Below are 7,322 nucleotides of genomic sequence, written 5' to 3' on the forward strand. Positions count from 1 at the left end.
TACCCAGTATTGTTACTGTATTGATTGAGATTTTTTGGGGTTAGAATCCTTTCTTGTGATGAATGCATACCTTAGGATACCTGAGTCTTTTCCTGATATTTGTATTCTCTCCTTCAGATCCCTATCCTCACTCACCAGGCATAGCCATATAAGTCTGAATGCTAAGAATAATTTTGATTCAACATTTGCTACCATCCCATTCCTCATCTCTGCAGGAGATGCTTCACCCTCTTTAAATCTGTGTTGCAATTACTTGTTCTTATTGCTTAATTTATCTACATTGCAGTCTTGAACAAATGCAAATGCCAAAATAATGCCATTTCTTAATGTATTAGACTATTTCTATGTACTTATATGGTTTTTCAAATGTTGTGCTATAACAGTGATAGTTAATATGATACATACGATATGTATATTATATATTATATATAAATATATAATGATACACAAACTATTATACATGCTACCTATGGGTGGTGACAAGATTTTGTATATATATATGTGCGTATGTGTATATGTATATATGCATAAAATTTGTGAGGGCATGGTTTTAACTATTAGGTATTGTTTGAAGTATCAAGTTCATATGAGTTTGCCTGAAAAAAGTAGTTAGTCAGGAATTATATTAAATTGTGGCTTACATGAATGAAGGGTCTTATTTTTCACTGTAATAAAAAGTGTAAAGGAAAATAGTCAGGAACAGGCATGGTGGCTTTTTGATGACATCAAGCACCAGGTACTCTCTGTACTCTCTGCTCCACCACTTAGCATATGTTTGTTACCTCTCAGTCATGACATGACAATTTTACTTTCAGGCATCATGCCTGTGTTAGAATTGAGAAAGGGGGGGGGGGGGGGGGAAGGACACTAAAAGGCAAATACCAAGTGAGTTGGTCCCTCTTGAAGGACAACCAACAATGCCAACTTATGTATCTCATTAGCGAGGTATATGTCTCTTGGCCATCATTATTTAGAGGGAAAACATGGAAAATGATATTTTGGTGGCAGCAGTTGTGGATTCTAGCTTAAAAATATTTATAGCAGAGGGTACAAGTTAGAAAGTCACTAGTATGAGTTTTGCCAACCAAAGTATTGCCAAATGGTTGGAGTTAAAATCTCTCAAAAACTGCACTTGTTCTGTCTCTCAGTGAAAAATAACATTGCCAAAAATAAAAAAAAATGATTTTATTAGTGATAAAATCATTTGGGTTTCCTAAAAGAAAGATGCATATTTTTAAAATATGGGTAGTTAGATATACATATTATATAATTAAGACAAATTGATTACATACCTCAAAATTCTTGGTGTAGTCTTAAACACAGTAATTAAAATTTGAATTTATAGCTATATTTATGATTTTCCTAAGTACATTTGGTTGAGAAAATTTTATACTTGATTTAAGAGATGTGCAACTGAAAGCCACATGTTTTTAACATCAGTGATTATGACCAGCTGCTTTGGTTTATATCCTGATCCTAATGTCATTAGCAATCTACTAAAAGCAGTTTGATATTATTAAAATCATTAATCATTCAGTATTTTATGGAAGTAACCTTAATTGCAGATTTGGCCATTATAAGCCTCAGAAAAATAGACAAAAAATTCACTCCAACCCTCTAAAGCACAGGAAGTGTCAGATATAAATGTGTTTTTTCAATAAGCATTGAAAATTCTAAGTGGGAGCAGTGAAAAAAGAGAACTCCTCTGTACAAAGAAAGATCAATTTATATATATATATATATATATATACACACACACACACACACACATCAGGAAGCATTTAGTAGCTACCTATTATTTACCCAGTTGTTTATTAGATGTAATAAATAAAATGGGTAAGATGTAGTACTTACTAATGAAGTATTTACAATTTCGTTTGAGAGATTCAATAAAACATGCAAGGCACTAGAGAGCACAATCATCTTTATATTCATCTTTATATTCAAATGCTAAATTTAGATCACAGAACTTTCCAAATGGAAAAGACTTTTGAAATAAAACTAATCTATTCCCATGATTGGGGAATTTAATGTTGGCTCTTTTAACAACCCCCCAAACAGAGTGCCTGATAAAATACAGATTTATACTACTAATGTCAAAGACCAATGTAGTTGGAGGGCAGGTGGTAGGATTTGGTCTATGAAATAATACAGGGTTCTGGGCTTCTTTAATCTAGATTTTCATCTATCTCTTAGGACCACAAAGTCCCTCATTGGATTCTTTGCTTCTAGCTGGTCAAATATAAATGTAGCAGGGTTAGGCCTGAAAGGGGTGTACATTACACAAATGTCATTGATAGTATGTCAGGCCCCATCCAAATGTTTTGTCTGCCTAAAAAGCTCCTGCATTCATCTTGGCCTGGTTGATGCCATCTTATCTTTGAGATCTGAGCTGAATTTCCACTTATTTAAGAAAACCGTCCATGACAAACCTTAACTAAAACAAATTATCTCTTTTAGACACTTACATCAAGGAAAACATGATGTTGGTAGAACTGCCCCCCAAAATAATTTTAGATTATCTGATTCAGGTCTGAACCCCTTACTTTAGTCTAAGATAATGTAGATAAGGATTGTTGTTTTTTGTTTAACATGTTATCCATAGGTCTTAACATCACACCTGGCCTAAGGAAGAATTAAAAAGAATCTGTTGAAAGAATGAACAAATACATAAATAAATCCATGAAGTAAAATCTCTGCGGATGCATGTTGATCAAATGGTGAAACTGAAGCCCACTAATACTCAGTTTCAGTCTGGTTGCCTTTCCATATGCTTTTAGTGGGTTCTGTATATAGACTGAAATCTGTCTTTATGGCCCTATAAACTTTAGGCCCTATGAACTTTAGGTCACTGAATCCATATAAATATTAATTTATAGATGTTGAAATAAAATAGATAAATTGTATATAGTATGATTTATTTTAGTACTGTGTTATTTATTTTATTTTAAAATCTATAAAGTAATATCTAGATGGATATTAGTATATAATAATATATAATAATAAATAATATTAAAAAGAATAGTACTTTAGTGAAGTGGATAGTATATAGTAATATTATATTACTGAGTTTAACACAGGCATGATGCCTGGAGGTAAAGTAGTCTCCCATGACTGGGAGGTAATAAACATATGCTAAGTGGTGGAGCAGAAAGTGCCTGGTGTCTGATGGCATCTTGAAGCCACCATTCTTCTTCCTGACTATCATTCTTTAAACTTTTTATTATATTGAAAATAAGATTTCATTCATTTAAACCACAACATAATATAATTCTTGATTAACCATTTTTTTCAGATAAATTCATACGAACTTGAATCTTCAAAAAGTAGACCCAATGGCTAAAACTACACTGCCACAAATCATATGTATCTATCTATCTATCTATCTATCTCTATACACACACACACACACACACACACATATACACACATACATATATATACATGTTATATATATATATATATATATATATATTACATATATATGATCTTGTCACCATTCACAGGTAGTTAAATGTATAGCTGTAGGCATATTTCTTCAGTAAGAAATTTAGTTGCCAATGGAGTGAAAACAGGAACAGTAGAACTCAAGTAAAAGCATCCTGTTTTTATAATCACATTATTATATCTCAGGGATTTTCTTTTTCTTTGATTTAGAAGAAAAGTACAGAAAAGAAAATTGTATACTGAATCTTCTTTCAAAGCAAGTAGGAAATAGCAATAAGATGTTGGGAGGCCTTGTCAGTAAGTATATAGATCTTCATGTCAAATTTCTTCTTAGCAAAAGGAAACACCACAAGGCATAGTGGCTTTGTGCAATTCCTCAGCCCCTACCTGAGTCTTTCTAAATTCAAACAAAATCAACCTTTGTTTGGAAGAACTGATATCTCTGCAATGTGTTATCCTAGATACTTACTGTAAAGGAGATAAAGATAACTGAATCTCAATCTATGCCATCACATTGCTTACACTCTAAACAGAAAATACAAGATAAGCAAAATAATGTCATATGATGATGTGAGTATAGGTTTCACACACAATCACTTAAAATCCTATGCATAATCTAATATTTGTCTTGCATTTAGTAGATTTTCAGTAAGTATTTATATGTTAAATAATACAGGTAGAAACAAATTGCCCTGGAAAAACAGAATAGGGTGCAATTAATTTTGTTTGAAGGATAAGGGATCACTAATACTTGGATATTTGAATTTAATTTGGATGATCATGACATTGATAATTAGAGACAATTTTAAGGAGTGGTGGAGAACTGGGTTAAGGGCATTTTAGACATGAGCAAAGTGGGAAAGATTTCAAAAAATGAATAGTATCTTGCAAGAATAACCAACAGTCCACTGGAGCTGGGAATCAAGGTATATGGAGAGATGAGAATTTAATGATAGGATGAAGAAAGTTCATACAGGATTCTGACTCTCCTGCATGGAGTTTAGATATTATTCTCTAGACAGGGAAAAACTATTCAGTTTTTTAAAACAGAAGAGGGACTTGATCCTATTTGGGTTTGGAAACATATTCTTGGACAACGTAAGAATCAGTTGAAGACACTGAAACTTAAATGCATGGGGCTTGATCATCTATAAGAATGTCTAGGCAGAACCATTAAGAACTAGATAGAAGGTTCTATAATCAAAATAATGAATAAAAGGTGAACATGTTAAACAATAATACTGGAAATCTTAAAACTCTGGCAAACAATCAATGGGTGGTAAGAGATGAATGGTAAATTTGAGATGTGACTTAGCTAGAAAATTGAGAAGATGAGACTTCACTGACTAACCTAAAGAATACAAAAGAAGATAAAAATGTTGAAGGGACAATAATGAGTTTAGTTTTAGCCCATATGGTGTCTGAAGTGCCAGTAGTACGTTTATATAAGTGCTCAGTAGAGAAGCTTGCTCTGCATTGCTTGTTGTTAGGAATTCCAATTAAAATGATATTTTTATTGAACCCTGTATTTTTAGAAGGTAAAATTTCTAATGATAACTATAATGATCACAGTGTAGCCACTGTGCATGTGAAATAATACCTTTTTTACATAATAGTTTACAAAATTTTTATACTCGTATTTCCATTTAATCCTCAAAATAACTATAAGGTCACTAGGGCAAGAGTTATTATCCTAGTCTTTCAAACGAGTCAACAAAGAGTAAGAAAATTAAAATCACTTATCCAAGGACAGACAGTTGAGTGTATGGTGAAGCTGCATGGAATGCAAATCTTTCATTTTACTATTTGGTTTTGTGAACAAAAAGACACAGAAAATCCACATACTCCTTTTGGTAATAGCAATAGCATAATGTAATAGAATATATAAACTCCCATCTTGGTAAAGTCACTACTTTATGTATGTGTGTGTGTGAACATGTGTATAATGTGTGTGTGTGTGTGTGTGTATATTATACATAGTATGTATATTCATATGCATGCATATGCATATATAAATATACATACAAATAAATATTTGTTTCTTTTAATTCAACCACAATAATACATCTTTTTTAAAAAAGTTTATTTATTTTGAGAGAGAGTGCAAGTAGGGGAGGGGCAGAAAGAGAAGGACAGAGAATCCCAAGCAGGCTCTGTGCTGTCTGTGTGGAGCCCAACACAGGGCTCAATCCTATAATCCATGAGATCATGACCGGAGCCCAAATGAAGAGTTGGATGCTTAACTGACTGAGCCACCCAGGCACCACTAAAATACATCTTGACAGGCTGAGTCCCTAAAATAATACATCTTGACAGCTGGAGTGAGAATTTGTTTTTCTATCAAGATAGATATTGAGATTTTCCAATAATGTAAAACTATGCTACACTTTCCACTAGACTTTTTCTGTGAAAACATAGTTATTTTATAAAGACATGAAATTATTAGTATTATTTTTAAGAGAACTGACAAATATTTGTATTTTTTAATTTCAATTTCAAATACAGTGAATGTTGATAGATATTTATACACAAAGCAAAAGCTCATTGATGTCCTCAATAAATTTTAAGGGTGTAAAAGTATCCTGATACCAAAATATATAAGAACTGTTATCATAAAATATCAGATAATTTATATATAGCTGTTGCTCTAAACCTTCATGATAACTTTGTAAAGGTTGAGGCAGTATAGTATGAGTTCATAGGCTCTAAGCCTTGTTCAAACTCCAGAACCACCACTTAACTAGGTATGACATTTAAGCAAGCTATTTAACACTCCAGTGCCTCATTTTTTTAAACAATACAATGGTAGTAAGATACATAGCTGAGCTACTTCCAATTAATGTAAAAGTTATGTCATGGTATCTCAAGGGCAGGGTGGTGGAAAGAGTCCACCCCAGGTTCAGGCAATAAAAGGATCACTTTCTATAGAGAAAAATCAATAAAAACTTACTAGAAGTCAATTTGCTTTTACTATCACCATGTATCTGTAATTCTAAACAATGTCAGTGATGACATACTCATTCTCCAAAACATCTTTTGTTAGACTAACTTCTTAACAATTGCCTGCACTCAGGGTGGCTGGCTTCAACTGTTCCACTGGTACAGACAACTATAGGCCTTAGATTTGTTGAAGAGCCCTCACAGCTTAAAAGCTCCCATGGGCTCAGTGGTTAGGGCCTCTGTTTCAACTGCATCCCAGCTGAACTTCTGTCTCTGCTCTATTGCACTTCTGCCTTACAGAAGTTGTTCCTGAGAGCACAACTTTATAAACTTTGTGCACACAAAACCATCTCAGAATCTGTTTCCCAGGGAATTTGGCATAAGACAAAGAACTAATCTATAATCTCACCTAGTGAATTTCAGCACCAGAACTCAAACACTGGCAAGTCTAACTTCAGTGCTCCCATAACTGCTTAATTACTACCTTATTTTATGAACACAATTTCTTGGTATCCCCAATTACCACAAACAAAATGATGACAACTGTTTTGGTGAAGCATGCAATCCTAGATTTTCTCTTTGGCCCGATGCCCATCCAAGAGTTTGATCACTAAGGATTAGAGGGACAATTGTAACCTATACTTGGAGACAGTGAGTGGCAACCTTCCCATTGTGGAAAAACTCTGAAACAACCACAAATAAAGAGATTGGAATCTTGTTCAGGGAGTAAATACCGATGTTTCACCTTATCCACAGACCACCTTTCCTTGACTTCCTGTTTTTAAGCTGTATTCTGAGTACCACTTGTCAGACCCATACTGATTTTTGAAAAGAACAAGAGGTTGTACTCTTATAGACCCTTATAGGCCCTACTAAACAACCAAGTAGGCCTTCAAGGAGCCTCAGGCAGAAGGTCTGCTTTAATTCTTTTTGTT

This window comes from Prionailurus viverrinus, chromosome A3 (genome assembly GCF_022837055.1).
Source record: "Prionailurus viverrinus isolate Anna chromosome A3, UM_Priviv_1.0, whole genome shotgun sequence".
In the NCBI taxonomy this organism is placed as follows: domain Eukaryota; kingdom Metazoa; phylum Chordata; class Mammalia; order Carnivora; family Felidae; genus Prionailurus; species Prionailurus viverrinus.